We start from the raw sequence: 17016 nt of genomic DNA on the forward strand, positions 1-17016 counted from the left end.
ATTTTCTCTCAGTGGCGCGCAGGGCGGGGAGCGGGGCAGGCGGCGGAGGAGACCCGGCCTCGGCCCCCCATGTCCGAGCTGCTCCCCCGCGAGGGGGAGGCGAGGAGGAGGAGCCGCGGCGGCGGCTGCGCTGGTGAGTGACGCGCGTTCAGCCGCTGGGGGCTCGGGCCCCTCTCCAGAGCCGGTCTTGGGGGACCCGCCCGGCCGCCCTCCCCGAGATCCGGGCTCGCTGGCCCCCTCCCCGTCGCGGGAGGAAGAGGCCCCTACACCCGCCCCCAGCGCGCCGGGGCTGGCAGGAGCGGGCCTCGGGTAGAATCCGCCCCGCTCGGGGCCGGGGAGGAAGCCCGTGAGCGCAGGCAGGGCCCGGGCCCGGGCCCCGGCGGGATGCCGGGAGGAGGCACTGAGGAGGGACGGGCCCGCACCCTTAGAGGGGCCCGCTGGTGCCAAGGCGCAGGGTGAATTCTGCGGGGGAGGGACTTAGGGGTGGTTCTAGGACCCCAGAGCCCGTGTGGTGTGTGAATGCCGGGCACCCTGGTGGGAGGTCACATCCACACCCTTGAGCTCCAGGTAACGCAATTCAGCGCACCAGAGGAATGACTCTTAAAGAACCTTCTAGGTTTTGGGGGTGGCTTTTCAGAAGCCCTTAAATGTATCTCTCTCTCCCCCACTCCTGCCCATTTTACCACATGGCAGGAAGTGTGGGAGTGCAACACTTCACTTCTGATTTCAAGAGAAGCCCACTAGAGACCTTTAGTCTGTCTGGACTTGTTCCAGTCAAGGCCAGGTAGCGCTGTTTGAAGTGGGGGCCAATAGAATTTGCTCCTCTGCCTGACCTTTCTCTTCTTTGCTCAGGCACCCCACCCCCTAGCAGCCTGGTCTTCCTGCCCATGAGCCCCTACATGCATCCTCTCCAAATTTGAACAAGTGATGCTGCAGTCTGGCATGTGAGGTTGCAGAACCACTCAGGTCTGACCCAGTTGCCCTTCCATCATGATGGAGGGGCGACTGGGCCAAATTTGAGTAGATGGCATTGTGACCCTGGTGCAAACCTGAGTGCTGCCACAACCCTGTGTTCCAGGTGGGGATGCCATTCACTCAGATTTGGTTCAACTGCCCCTTGGTCATCACAGAGGAGTGTCCTGAGTGGTGTTGCAACGTGGAGTGTGGGCTCAAAGTGCCCTCAGGTTTGGCCAAGTCAAAAAGTGGCCAGGTGCCTCCCCCCCCCCCCCCCCTCCCTCCCAGCTCAGCTGCATAGCATTCTAGTTATAAACTCTTATGCTCATCCTATCTGCCTTTAGGCATCTTACTTACCATGTTTTTTTAAATCAGTATTACCGAGGACAGAGAGAATACATAGAGGTAACTGAAATAATGGTTCCTGGTATTCAGGTTTACTAGATTAGTGCCGGTGATGTGATGTTTTGTGTTCATTGATGTCTTGACATAAAAGCTCAACTTTCAAGTTTTCCAGTTCTTTATAGCCCCATAATTGGTTGTGACTTGATTACTCTAGCTCGCTGAATCTGTCTTGACAACACTGGGAAGCACATTTTTGGTTACTTAACTTAAATAGTTCTAGAAAGAAATTTACATAATTTGATACCATAATGTGTTTTGTTTGAAAAGTCCCTTGAAACAAATGCATGCCTAATCTATGTAATAAGTAGTAGACCTGTCTAAATTTACGCAAAAGTTCCAGTTCAAGAGTTTGTGACTAGTTCAGATTGAGCTTTCCTTACTTAGGCAAATCTCCCATTGACTTTAATAGGAGTTTCTACTGAATGACAGTAGGACTTGTCTCGAAGCTTTAAGTATAAAGACCTTTTGAAAATACTGTAAAATACAACTTCACTATCCTGCTTGGTTTAAGAGAGACACTATGGCTATGTCTAGCCAACCACTTATGCCGGCAATTTATGTCACTTGGGTGTGAAAAAAACACCACCCCCGCCCCGAGTGACATAAATTATGCTGGCATAAGTGGTGGTGTGCGCTGCTTCTGCTGATGTAGCTACTGCCGCTTGATGGGGTGGTTTAATTATGTTGATAGGAGAGCTCTCTCCCCTTGGCATAGAGTGGCTGTATGAGAGATCTTACAGGAGCGCAGCTGCATTGGAACAGCTGTGCCGCTGTAAACTCTCTAGTATAGACATAACCGAAGATGTTGAATGTATTTCAGATGACATTTTCTAATGTTTGAGCTTTTTCCTTTTGGTCCTACTCATTGTTATAAATTCTGGCATTTTTGGACAGACTTTTCCAAAGTTCTCATCACTCTTATTCAGAATACTGAAGACTATTCTTAAATCTGTCTAATCCCATGGAACTTAAATACACTTCTGAAATATTTTTAATCTTGAAAGAAATCAGCCAAATTGTTTGTGCTCTGAGAAGTTTACACATTTGCTTTTGTAGTCTTCTTGTGAAGTCATAACTCAAACAGCATAGTTATAAAGTTTCAAACTTTTGATGATAGCTAGTGTTAATATATAAGTAACGCAAAGTTTCTGACTTTGTTTCAAAGACTGTTAGAACTCCTTTGTAGAAATGCTAGTTTTACTGGAATCAGTGAATCTTGGCTATTAAAGTCAACCAAGCATAAATCTTTGCTGAAATACCTAACAGTGTTCCTTTAAATATATCAAATTTCTATTATCTTCTGAAAAGTTTATTTAGCTTTAACCATTCTTCTGCAGTACTTGCAACCCAGATAATAATGTTATGCTATTTAGACTGATTATACACAAGTGAAGTGCTAGTCTATTTTCATTGTCCGGGCTGTTAGTAAGGGATTTAAAATCTGACAGTTTATTATTTAAATCTTTGTCTTTATAAAACTTAATGTTTGGCTTCAACTATCTGACAGCATCCCTTTAACCATTTTAGATAAAAGTGGTGAGATGGGGAAATGAATATAGTATCATCCTTCAGAGCAGTGGTTCTCAACCTATTTCTTATTGTTATGCAGCCCATGAGGTGTTATGTGGGCTGTATCCAATACTACCTGAATGGTCCTGAAGATGTCACATGGGCAGCAGCTGTGTGCTGATTGGGCTGCAAGTGGGTTGCTTGTTGAGAACCTCTGCTTCAGAGGTAGTTCTGTTGTGGTGTTTGCCACACCTAGCCCTCATGTTAGGTGTAATTGTTTTTCCTGTGATTAAGTGCCAAGAGCTGTGTCTGGGGAAGATGCAACTTTCTCCCCTTCTCCAGGGCAACTGTTCTCTTAGGCCTTCTTGCAAATCTAGAATTCATTTTACAAGCTTGAAATAAAGTTTTGGGTGACACAGGATTTTCTGTGGTTTGGGTCTAGCAAGCACCCAACCTTTTTTTCCTACATGGAGTTTAGATCCATGTCTACGTAAATCAGTATCACCCAATCAGTGAGATGAAATGTGGTGCAGTTTGGCAATCAACACAGCAACCATTCCTAAGACTATAATGACCTGCTTGATCAACCTGTGAGTGCTGTCCTCTTGAACAGTTTATCTGCATGGTTAATGATCTGGAAGAGTCAGGTGTTTACAAAAGAAACTGATCCAGAGAAGGGTTTCATTATTTTGAGACTTGAATGGCTGGTAAAATATCAGATAATAATGCCAGTGTACCTATAATACCAGTGTTTTGTTAAGTGAATAATGGGGGGGAGGGGCAGAAAAGATGCTGGAATATGATTGCTGAATATAGTAGCTGCATATGAACAGAAGGATTAAGATAACAGTTGAGATTCATTTTTTATATACATACACACTTGTATTTTTTTAATTATAAGTGCCAGCTATCCCTATCTGCTTTTCAAACTAATCATTAATTGGCTGACTTCTTAAAGGCATCTCAGCAGAAGTGTATTTTGAGTAGAGATTTGAAAGAGGGAAAAGAGTGACTTTGTGTTTAGTTGTTTGTGTTTGCTTGTATTGTGGTAGTACGTGGTCCCACACTAAAATACGCATTGTAAAAACTGCAACAAAAAGGCTGCATGCTCTGAAGAGCTTACAATCTATAAGATAAACAAATGGTACAACAAACAGATGATGAAGGAAATGCAAAGCAACAGCGAGGCAACTAAGAATAGCATGATAGTGGTCACAGCACATGCCATGTAAATCCTCCTGAACTGTAAAAGAAGACATGGAAGCACCTGTGGGAAGCTGACAGACTGGTAGATAAGGCTACCATCAACAATGCAGAGGAGATGAGGGTTAATGAAGTAAGACTGGATGAACAAAGAATAGAAACAGAATTCCGAATGGCTTTGATGATTAAGAGGGAAGGATACAATGGAGAGATCCAAAAAAGGGTATGGTTTGGTCAAAGCAGCAAGTAACATACCTGCTGTCAACTTTGCCTGTTGCTCTGATCACATCTCTCCTCTTTGAATCCCTTCACTGTCTTCCCAGTTATACTGCATCAAGTTCAAACTTCCGCTCTTTGTTTTTAAGGACCTTCGTGGCTCAGTGTTCTTACTCACCCATCTTCTTTTGTCTTATTGTGACCACTCCCATATCCTCTGCTCCACCGACAATGCAAGTTTCATCGCACAAGCATCTGTGTCCCTTGGACCCTATAGTTTCCACAGATCTTACGGTCTAAAGGAGTGGCTGTATTTGCGTAAAGAAGAAGGTGGTTAGAACTCTGTTGGCTGTGTTTATTCTCCCTCCTCTCCCCCAGTCTACAGTGCTACCTTGAGAAAGTTTTTGAAAAATTGTAGATTTTAAAGGAACACAGTGAACTTTTATCCCTCTGGACACTTTATTGCTTAGAGTTACTAGTAACCTCTAATATTCCTAAAACTGAAAGGTCACAGGAAGTGTCTGTATTGATAGCACTGGGTATGTAATGTAATAATATAAAAATGTGACCTAAAACTGCAGATACTGGTGGGGGACTGCTGAGCAAGTGTTCGTATTGCAAAACGCTTATCCACATTCAACCCAGAGGGCCTTCAGTTTTGCATTTAACTTTTAGCTGTATCTAAAGCTCTAGGAGTTGCTGAGCTACCACAGCACTGGCGCCTGCTCCAATGAAATAGTATTATCTCACTTAGTCTATTTATAGTGATGATGATTTCCATGGTGGACTGACAAACCAGACTGTTCAATTCTCACTAATATGTGTGTGTCATTAGTCACACAATCCTAAAAGCAAGTCAGCAAAATTAGTATTTTCTTCTTTTAGTTAACTGTACTGTTGTAATTGAGAGAAATATAGGGGTTTGTATAAAAATCCATAACACAAAATACTTGGTGTTTAGCGTTAGATAAACTGCAGTACTGGTAACACCTTCATCATGGAGAATTATTATCCCTATGTTAGATAAGAAACTGAGCTAGAGAGATTGCAACTGAACTGGTGGTATAGATGAAGTCCAGGCCAGTGTTATAACCAGGATTAAAACTAAATAGTACCTTGCTCCCAGTCCTGTGCTCTCTATGGTTAGAATGTTTCCCTGTTCTCACACACCTGTAATACATTTTTCATTGATAGCTGAAGAGGACAACACAATTGTACTATTAATGTTACCTTATTTCCCTACAGCTTAGATTTTTGACACTTGTATAGTAATTTACTCATTCAAGATTTAAAAACCAGGCACGACATCTGAATTAGTGAGGTGTTGTTCTTACTCAATTACAGATGGGTTGCCTGAGGCACAGGAAGGCACAGGAAGGTCAAGTAATATGCCCAGGGGCATGTGGTGGGTTGAGTTCAGGTCCAGGGTGATCCAGTATCGTCTGTTTTCTCTGAATTTAACTGTGTAGCTGCCTTTCAAACAGAATATGCATAACTCACTTAGCATAATAACAGAGATTTACTTTCACAGACATACTATACCACTTTTGATGCTCAATCTTTGTGGAGAAATCCTAAACATTGTTATGATTACATCGGGCTACTTTTAATCACAAATAGGTATTTATGTAAGGCTAGATGTAGGTATCAGTGTGTATATTTGCACCACTTCAATTTCAAGAGGCTACTGAAATTATGGCTTGGGGTATTTATGGTGAAATGCTCTTTTTCTAGTAGTATCCTTTAAGACATTGTTTCTCTGTACCTTCTTAAACTTTCCAGAAAGGTGAACATACATAGCCTGACCACATATGGGAAATTTAACTCCTATGCCAGCCTGCTCCAGCAGTGTTTATCAGATGGTCTCGTGTTTTAGTCATTGATAAAACTGTACAAGGCTTCCTTTCACAGAAGCTGGCATTACTGTTCCCATTTTGGGTAAACTGAGGTGAAGCGGTTAAGTGACTTGCCCAAGTTTACAAAGTGAGTGGCAGAGCTGGAAATACGCCCAAGGAGACCTGACTCAATCTACTCTAAATGTTAGATTACAATTGCTATTGTACTTTTTTCTAAGTTAGATAGTCTGTTTTGCTTAAGCAATTATTCCAATATTTAAATGTACCCTATATTAGTTTGTCATAATGCTGATATCCATCTCTGGTAATGCTGCGGAATCAGGCTGACATTTGTTAGCAGGAAAACAGTTTAAGACTACTAAACTTTTCAGTTTTATCTTGGCTTTCTAATCAGTTGTCAGCTTCCAGTCCACCCACTCCACTCTGCCAGTTGTCTTTTCTGAGAATGCTTTCCCAGAGAATTCAAGATGACTGTATAGCAAGTAATGGCAGAGCCTCTTAGGGGAAGAGGTGGTGAGTAGAAAAGGGGGATTGGAGACTGACTGACTACTGATTGCATATCCTTGTTACTATAGCTGAAGTTAAAATATTTTAACTGAGGTCACTTAATGTAATAGTTTCTATAAACCGTGTGGAATCAAAACACCAATCTTCTCCCACAGAAAAAATACAGGGCCTCAAAGCAGTTCGATTCAAACTTTCTACTTTAAGCAGAGCTTCTCTTCTTCCTCTTTAGATGGCCACTGATAAGGACTGTTAACATTGGGCATTGGTACAGGACAATAATTAAAAAAACCCTAATACTACAGGTTCAGTACAAACAATATGCATGTTGATTTTCAGTATAAGGCATTTTGGATAAACTTGTAACCTAAAGAGATGTTGTGAGTCACCTATTGAATATATAATGCCATTGCTGTTAGATGGACTAGATCTAATAGGTTGCCTCCGTTACCACTTGTAGCCAGTCAGGCACCTTTGACGAGACTAGAGGAATTCAGCAAAATAGCTGCAAAGAGACGACTTTTCTTTGTCCTTAGTGAAGCAGAAACTGGCCTTTTGGGGAAAAAAACATGCTATGACTGACTTTAACATTTGATAAAAGAGAAGTATTTAATATCAAAATTACAATATTTGAGAGGCGAGTCAGGTCAAGCACACTGCAGGCTAGCATGGGGACACTGACAATGCCTGTAGCAAACCCAGTCTCCAGGCTGTCCAGGTAGCACCTTTCACTAGCACTATTTCACTTTAAGAGGAAAAGTAGAGGAAGTATTGTAATTGTTTATTCTCTTCTATAATAAAAATGTGGAGGCTAATGGTAAAATTATTAATAATGGGCTGGGGGGTGCAGGCTCTGGGGTGGGGAATGAGGAGTTTGGGATGAATGAGGTGGCTCTGGGTTTGGGAGGGTCAGGGCAGAGGGTTGGGATGTGGGATGGGGTCAGGGTTTTGGGCTGAGGGTGCAGCTGTCTGGGTGGGGCTGGGGATGAGGAGTTTGGAGTGAAGATTTGGGGCGCTGGCTTACCTCCAGTGGTTCCTGGTCAGCAGCATAGCAGGGGTCCTAAGGCAGGCTTCCTGCCTGTCCTGGCACAGCGAACTGTGCTGTGCCCTGGAAGTGGCCAGCAGCAGGTCTGGCTCCTAAGCGGAGGCATGCAAGCAGCTCCGCGTGGCTCTCGCGCGCAGGTACCGACCCCCAGCTTTCATTGGCTGGGAACTGGCCAATGGGAGTGTGGAGCCGGTGCTTGGGGCAGGGGCAGTGCATGGAGCCCCGTGGCCCCCCCTGCCTAGGAGCTGGACCTGCTGCTGGCTGCTTCCAGGGCACAGTGTGGTGTTGGAACAGGTAGGGGCTAGCCTGCCTTAGCCGGGCAGCACTGCTGATGGGACTTTTAACGGCCTGGTCAGCAGTGCTGGGTTGCAACCTGCAGTTTGAAAACCACTGGACTAGATGATCATGATGGTCCCTTCTGACCTTAAAGTCCATTAGTCTGATTGTGAATGTTTAAAGGGAATAGTGTTTGTTCTCTAAACATGCTAGGTTCACCAGCTTGTCTACTCTTTTCCTACAGTGTGAGGTTGATATAACTATCTTTTCCCTACTGCCAATTCAATAATACCTTATTCTTCAAAAACAAAAAATAATCAATGCCAGGTATCAGAGTACTCAGGAGAACAATCCTATGCTAGTGACTATTAATTTTAAATGCCTCTTATTTAGAGTTACCAATATTACCATTCAATCCATGATGCTATTACTACCAGCTCGAGGTGAGAGAGTGGGTTTGATCATGCATGCTAGGGCCTCCTTGAGCCAGAATAGTTGAGGAGCATGTTGTCCATTTATGGAACCAAAGTGTGTGTAGTTCAAACATAACAATCATCTGCTATCATTCAGCAAAACTTTAGTTCTAAAATTCTTCCTCTCCTGCCTTGTCCTCATAGCTTATCATAATTTACTACTTATCTACATCAGCTGATGGGCAGAATATTATAATACAACTGGTGCTAAATATTCTTGGACTCCCATTAGCATCACAAGAAATTTTATGTAGTCATAAATAGAGCAACTGTGCTAGCGGTCAAAAGAATCTTCACTCCCACACCATCTGCAATATCTCAACCCAGACTGCAGTTGACAGCTTCAGATCATAGTCCCTCTCATTGATAAGAGCTCTCATGCCTCCTTTTTTGAAAGGATCAACAAAATTATTTTGTTACCGTAGTGTCTAGGGTTCTCAAGTGTGGTCAGTGTCCCATTATTAAATGGTCTTCTATGTGACCCAATTGTACAAATGGGTATTCTTAAATAGAATGCTGTGATCTATATGAAATGGACCTGTTACCCCTGTGATTGTTGGAGAGTAGCTGGGTCCTCTATTGACCAATATTATCAAAGTTTCTCATTGTGGGCAATCTACTGACCACCCTAAATTGCACAGTAATCAGATAGTTCTCAAGCCAGCTAGCAACCTTCCTTCTTGCCCCAAAATTATCAAGAAAGTGGTGCTGAGAATAGTCCAGCAGCAGCTGATCTCTACCAATGTTCTTAGACACTTCAGTCAGGTTTCAGATGAAGATATGGCACTGGTACCACCTGTACTCACTTTACAGATGGGTATATATATTCATCCTGCTGGATTTATAAGAACGGCCATACTGGGTTGGACCAAAGGTCCATCTAGCCCAGTATCTGGTCTTCTGACAGTGGCCAATGCCAGGTGCTTCAGAGGGAATGAACAGATAATCATCCAGTGATCCATTCCCAGCTGCTGGCAAATAGAGACTAGGGAACACCATCCCTGCCCATCCTGGCTAATAGCCACTGATGGACCTATCCTCCATGAATTTATCTAGTTCTTTTTTGAACCCTGTTATAGTCTTGGCCTTCATAACATCCTCTGGCAAGGAGTTCTACAGTTTGACTGTGCGTTGTGTGAAAAAATACTTTTTTGTTTGTTTTAAACCTGCTGACTATGGATCTATATAGAGGCAATATGATATTTTCTGTCTTATTATCTATCCGTTTCTTAATGATTCCCAACATTGTTTGTTTTTTTGACTGCCGCTGCACATTGAGTACTTGTTCTCAGAGAATTATCCACACTGACCCCAATGTATCTTTCTTGAGTGATAACAGCTAATTTAGACCCCATCATTTGATATGTATAGTTGGGATTATGTTTTCCAGTATGCATTACTTTGCATTTATCAACATTGAATTTCATCTGCCATTTTGTTGCCCAGTCACCCAGTTTTGAGAGATCCTTTTGTAGCTCTTCACAGTCTGCCTGGGACTTAACTACGTATATACTCGTTTATAAGTCAAATTTTATTAGTAAAAAAGGGAAGCACCAGAGAAGAGGGTCGGCTTATGAACGGGTATAGAGAGGGAGAGGTGGGACACAGCCCCTTTCCCCAACAGACGGAGCAAGGAGAGGCAGCAGAGCCAGAAGGGAAGAGGTGGGGCCAGAGTCTCTCCGCTTCTGGCCACGCTGCTCTCCCCGCAGCCTCTGAAGCAGCTGCAGCTCTGGGGCTGGCAGGCTGCAGCCATGCCGCTTGGCCCCGCACCCCAGAGCAGGCTGTGGCCGTGCTGCCCGGGTGCTGGAGCACGCTGCGGCCATGCCACCTGACCCAGCCTGCTGGAACATGCTGTGGCCGCGCTGCCCAGCCTGCTGGAGCAGATCCAGCCAGGCCAGAGACATCCTCCCCAGGTAAGGTGGGACGGGATGGGAGAGTTTGGGGGTCCTGGGCTAGGGGTGGGGTTATGTAGCGGGTGGTCACTGGCGTTACTCCCCTGACTCCCAACTTCTCCCCCCACAAAAATTTCCCCACCAGTTGCTGTCCTGGCCCATCAGGGTAAGCAGCTGTCGCGCTGGGACACTTTGTTTACTTAGGTTTACCACGCCTGCGGACGCTCGAGGTAAACAAACCATCTCGGCTCACCAGCAGCTTATCCTGATGGCCCAGGAGGCAAAGTTTGCTGACCCCTGAATTATAGGATCGGCTTATGAATGAGTTATAACAATTTTCCATTTTTACTTATTTACCTTGGGGCGGGGGGGGTCGGCTTCTAAACAAACTGGCTTATGATCGAGTATATACAGTATCTTGAGTAGTTTTGTAGCATCTGCAAATTTTGCCACTTCACTGCTTACCTCTTTTTCCAGATCATTTATGAATATGTTGACTAGGACTGGGCCCAGTACAGACCCCTGGGGGATACCACTATTTACCTCTCTCTATTCTGAAAACTGACCATTTATTCCTACCCTTTGTTTGCCATCTTTTAACCAGTTACCAATCCACGAGAGAACCTTCCTTCTTATCCCATGACTGCTTACTTTGCTTAAGAGCCTTTGGTGAGGGACCTTGTCAAAGGCTTTCTGAAAATCTAAATACACTATATCTACTGGATCCCCCCTTGTCCACATGTTATCAGCAGCTTTCAGTTCTATTTGATCATACTGTGTTGTAGATTTCCATACAAGAGCTATCAATGATAGATGGATCCAAGTTTGAATCCATGCTCTGCCTGATTTGGAGCAGAGACCTGAACCCAGGTGTGTTCAAATAGCTGCTCCAAATTATGCAGAGCAGTGGTTTGAGGGGTTTTGTGCAACCCTGGTGAATGCTCTAACTACTGGGCTATTAGCTCTTATGGGGCAGATGCCCAAGCTATTGTGGGGCAGATGTCCGTTAGGAGTGTGTGTGAGAGAGAGAGCAAGGGCTTTGTGGCTGTGAATCCCGAGAGAGGTAGATGTTTCCCTCTGGCCTAGAGTTAGGCACCTAGCTACCTTTGAGGGATGGTGCTTAGACACTGCACCTCTCCTTGGAATTCTTACTGGTTAGTTTAGGCAGCTCCCCACTCAGCGTGGTGGCTTCTGTGAATCTCTTTTTTAGGAACCTAACTCTCCCCATAAAATGCAGGGGGAGGCTGGGCACTTAACTTGGGGCTGTAAATACAACTGGCCAGCAGGGTACCTGAGTCCCTTGATGGATCTGGTGTCTTCTGTCTCCATTTTTAGAAACAAGCAGTTTATAAAAAGCCGTCTCTCGAATATTGAATTCGGAAGGAAGAAGTCTTGTAGATGTGAAAATGCTGACCACTCACAACAATGGAATATGGACAGCCAGGCATAGTGGAAGGGAAACACTTAACAAAGCTAACACACCTTATCTTCTGTCCTCTTCTCCTGTATATTAAACTCATGAATTTATTTTAGCAAGGAAAATGATTTTGCTTGGTTCCCCTTCAGCTGGTGAGTGCTGTATAGAGTGCTGAGTGCAGGCTCATGTCCTACAAGTATGTTTTGGATTATCTTGGCTGGTCAGTCTTGACTAGTTTTCTTTAATATTCTCCCTTTTTTAGGTTCACCTGTATTAATATTTTTAAATAGAGGATTTTTTTTTTTTACTCTAAGTACTTGCTTACTCATGCTGGAAAAGGACTGTCTTTTTCAAGACTGCAGAGGTGTTTCACAAACGTACCCTTTCTTCTGAGTCTTGGATGGTTTGTATGCACAATCTGAGGGCTTAATAGAAATAGTTTATTTTTTAACCTCATTTGTTTATGCAAAACTGGTTGAAGCAGAGCTTTAGTTTAATCCTTTCATCTCATGTTTCTGTAACCATATTGGCTGGAAAGGGTGGGGGTGTCTAACCTTTTAGGATTGCTGCTGGGCCTTAGTTATGAATTAACTGGTTAAACAGCCAAGTCCACTCCCCAAAAATGTTCTTAGGTAGAATGGCGTGCTATTGAATCAGCTTTAGGAGAGTATTTTCAAAGGACCATTTATATAAAGTAGTACAATATCCAGAAGGTGGTGGTATAGTGGTGTGAAAAAGGCTAGATATTCTAGAGCAGCCCAGGTTTCAAATTCAAGCAAAGGTGACTCCACCATCTTGAGTTAAACTGAGTACCATGCAGTCATCTGTTTTATGTATATGGATATGCCTGGAACCTTCTACGAGCAGATAAAAAGATATAGTCTTGGAGCTTGCAGAGTAAATCAGATCAAGAGCTCAATAAAAATGACAGACTGTGGTGGGTGGGAAGGAAAACATCCATACTTGTACACCTGTCTTGAGGGAGGCTAGTATTTCCAGCAGAGATAGGATCATTTGAATTGATTTAGTTTTGTTTGTTTTCCTTTGGTTACTTAGATATTTTTATTATTGAACAGTTATATAAAACTTGAATTCAGTGTTATATTATCATTGATGGGCTTCATGGAAGGAGTGAAGAAGGGTTTTGAATTGAGGGGGTGGCCTATTGATACTAAAGGGGAGGGAGGGAGTTCCATGCATAAAAGGGGACAGGGGAGTACAGCTGCAGGGTGATCTCCTATGCCAGTGACCTGTACTTCCCACTTGGGGGTTTCAGGGGTAATGGAGTAGCTGAGGGAGAGGGAAGTAATGGCTGGGAAGGAGCCTGAATATGAGAGGGGGGCCATTTAGGGATCTGGGGCAAAAATCTGTTTGGGAATTGGTCCTGCTTTGAGCAGGGGGTTGGACTAGATGACCTCCTGAGGTCCCTTCTAACCCTGATATTCTATATTTTAAATTGAAAGGTTATTGGGTGTAGGTGGGAGAAGACTGGAACAAGGGTTTTTTGGGCAGGGATTGTTAGGGAGCCTCCATGATGCAGAGTCTGGCAGACCCCTAGTCTCTCATTCAGTCAGGCACATCTGAGACTGCCCCTGGCACATCGCAAGGGTCGGACCTGTCCCAGAAACACCCTGGGGCCCTACCTCTCCATGCAAGGCACACCAGGTGTGGGCAGGCAGGATCCAAATGTGGAGGGGCTTGGTGTGGGATGAGAGGATTCTGTGTGGGTGGCTGGGTGCAGAGGCAATGGGATTCTGTAGAGGGATCTGGGTGATGGTGGTTGGGCCTCAGCAGGGAAGTCTGGATGTTGGGGGATGGGGCTCGGTGGGAGGGGCTCGGCAGCAGGATCTGGGTTCTTGGGGCTTGGTGGGGTAGGGCTCTGGGTGCAGCTGGTTGGGGGGTTGAGGTGGGAGGGACCTGTTGTGGGGGATCCAGGTATGGGGGGTTTGGGCTTATTGGTGTAAGGGTTGGAGTGCAGGGGGCTCAGCAGGCGTGGTCTGGGTGCAGGGGGTAGGGCTCAGAAGGGGGGATTTGAGTGGAGAGGGGCTCTGGATGCAGGGGGTGAGGCTCAGCTGGATGGGGGCTCGGTGGATGGGTTCTAGGTGTGGGGGGGATCTGTGTATGGGGGCATCCAGATGCATGGGGGTTGGGGAGATGGGGGAGCAGCTCCCTGTCCAGTACTCCTCCCCCATGGCTGAGGAATGATGGGGGCAGGAAGTGGGAGGTGGGAGGCCTGCAGAACTTACTTCAGCCAGGTTTCTGGGGATGAGTCTGGTCTGACCTGGCCCTGGCCACTCCTTGCAGGGGAAGAGCACATCCTGTCTCCCCCCCACCCAGCAGGGACTAGCAGCTGAACCCGATGCAGGGTAGGAGCCACTGGCCTAGGTATTCCTAGTCCCCACCAGTGATTTACCTCTCTGTTGGCTGCTCCAGGTGCCCGAAATGGTGCACCCACACTGCTGGAGAAGGGCACACGTCTGCTCTTGCAGCTTCCCTTTGCTTCCCCCATCAGAAAGTCATTTTTCTGTGGGGAAGCAAAGAAGTCTGCAGGGGACATGAATTCTGCATGTATGCAGTCGTGCAGATTTCCCCCAGGAGTAATAGAGCAGTAGACTGAGAACCAAGGCCTCTTGGTTTTATTCTTTATTCTGTCACTGCCTTGGTGTGGTATTTGGACAACTTTTTGTGCCTCTGTTTACCCATATGTAAAATGGAAACAGTAATACAGGTATTATGGCGGTCTTGTGCGGTGTAGATTGCTGAAGTTCTTTAAGAGAACCTGATTAAAGGTTAGGAAGAAATGCTTAGTATTACTATGCCTGCAGTTGATGCATTGAGGCAGAACCTTTGAGTTTCGCAGTCCTTCTGGATTAATGCCTGAATTGTTTGCAAGATACACTGTAATTCAAGTAAAAGTGCCCTATTTGACAGTGTGTAAATTAATGCATACATTTTTATTGCTTAAGTAGAAGTCAAAATGAGCCCATGAGTTGATTTCTGTGAAAATACTTCCTTCATAGAGATCATGTTAGATATTTAGGTGTCTTTACATATTTGCATTTTCCATGCACTGTTGGGTGGAGAATGTCCTTTGTGTTACATGGATCTGATAGCGCTGTTTTATAGAACTGTTTTCTTAATCTTCAAACATTCAAACCAAACATTTGTTCACTAAGAAAAAGGACAAAATTGTTTTGGCTGAATGGAATTCTTGGGCATTGTGTAACTAAATATCCATTTGAGCCTGTGACGTTTCACAAAACTAGTTTTCAGTGCAGTGGTTTTCTGATTTAAGTAGCCTGCTTGCCTTTCTCTTAAGGTTACCTTGAGAACTTATGTAACATGTTTCCAGGAAAGGGTGGGAGTATTTCAACATAACCTTTTTGCTTTTCTTTCCTCTTTATATTTCTCAAGTGGAACTAAAATAATAATAATTCTTAAGATTTGTTTTTCCTTAGTTTTTTGCAGAGACTGTCATCCCTGTGTGTTCTTCCCTGCAGCACGGGAACACTTTGAATCTTGGCAGACATCTCTTTCAGGGTTGCTATGTACAAGGGACACTTTTATTTTAAAAAAATTCAGTATTAGTAAAAGATTGACAGATGTGGAGACTGCAGAACTGGCTCCTCGGAACAAATATTTCCCACACAGCCTACCTAATGTGCATTGTTCTTGGCCAGGTGGGTACATCCAAGAGTGAGTCTAATAAATTATCAATTACAGGTGACTGACTAAATGCTACTCCTCACTCCATGCCACAGCTAGCAGGGACAGGTACTGCCACCAGGAGAAATTGTTGGTATCCTTTCCCTGTGCCAGTACATCTTCCATTAGTCCTCTTTGGGGAAATGAGGTTGCATGTTTCCTGAAGGTGTTTCTGGGTGCTGAAAAGGCTCTGGGACATGAGTCCTTTGCCCACCCTTATGCCACATTAAGATTGGGGAGAGTGGCTTTTTCTTCAATCTCAGTGCCTTTAGTGAAGACCTGGCATTAGACTTACAGGCATATATCGTTATAACCATGTCGCTCAGGGGTGTGAAAAATCCACACCCCTGAGTGACATAGTTATGCTGACCTAACTCCCTGTATAGGCAGCGCTATGTTGATGGGAGAGCTTCTCCCATTGACATAGCTACCACCTCTCAGGAATGTAGGTTAACCATGCTGATGGGAGGATATCTCCTGTTGGTGTAGGAGCATCTTCACTTAAGCGCTGCAGTGGCACAACTGCAGTACTGTGTGTGAAGATGTGCTCTAAGGCGCTAGTCCTCATGCTTCTAGCTGGAGCATCTTTGTTTCTGTGAAGCAGCAGGGTGCAGATCTTGATTTCAGAATGAAATCTTTAAAATCACCAGTCTGCAAGGGGCATGTAGTAGTGTGATTTCTGGTGTCTAGTGGAGATACAGTGGTATCAAAATCTTCATGCTCTTCAGTTCAGGGGCAGAGGTGGAAGAATATATACATACACCTGCAAAGATCAGGCAGCAGAATTTTCACATTTCTGCCTGAGATCTTCCCCAGGAACATAATATTTCTTTTATCCCAGTGAGAGGAAAACAGGGAAGGTTATGGTGCTCAAGAAGGTTATGGAAATCCAGAATTTCCATAAACACGATTACAAAATCACCACCATGCTTTGGGACTTAGTTTATTACCATATGTGCAAGTAAATAGTGGAGAAGCAGCAGGCATCTGTATCAACAGAGCTGAAGCATGACGGCTGAATATCATTGACCATTTGCCCTGTTGACTTCTGTACCTTATGTAAATCTCAAGTTCCCAGAGCTTCCCCTGGCCCAGACATATGCTGCTTGCCTTCTGACTCCCTAGCTCAAAAGGAAAGGGAATCATGGACTTTGTTTCCACAAAGTTTTCTTGGACCCTTAATTCCCATATGGTATAGCTTATCCAGTTATAGCACTGGAGAAAATTAATGTAGACAAGCTTGGATGGACTCAAGGTTAAAAATGCCTGAGCCCACATGAGTCTTGTCTACTCTGCTGCTTTGACCAGTGCTACCAACAGAGAACTGCACCCATAGCGAATTACAGACTAAAAAAATTGAATGTAGACAAAGTCATGGGATCCGTTCCCTGGTATAATATATCCTGTGTTTGACCTAGGACAAGTCACTTAACCTCTCTGTGCCTCTGTTTTTCCATCTGTATAACAGGTATATTACAGTGAAGTGCACGGAAGTATTTAGTATTAGAATGCTTTTACATCTCAGTATATTCACTTTCCTAGTTAAGTTTTTTTTTTCTTT

General features: G+C 44.4%; 1 protein-coding gene across 3 annotated transcripts in view; it reads left to right on the top strand.

The window, feature by feature from the left end:
* The window catches only part of C6H18orf25 (chromosome 6 C18orf25 homolog), a 61559-nt gene continuing 44543 nt past the window's right edge, over positions 1-17016 (top strand). For 2 of the 3 annotated variants that reach the window (XM_039544417.1, XM_039544419.1), the window contains exon 1: positions 1-133. The gene's annotated coding sequence lies outside the window, so the exon portion shown is untranslated. Of the gene's footprint in view, positions 134-15234; positions 15431-17016 lie in introns of those variants that run through there. The other variant, XM_039544418.1, reaches the window with a different exon arrangement.

The sequence above is a fragment of the Mauremys reevesii genome, linkage group 6 (assembly GCF_016161935.1).
Source record: "Mauremys reevesii isolate NIE-2019 linkage group 6, ASM1616193v1, whole genome shotgun sequence".
Taxonomy (NCBI): Eukaryota; Metazoa; Chordata; order Testudines; family Geoemydidae; genus Mauremys; species Mauremys reevesii.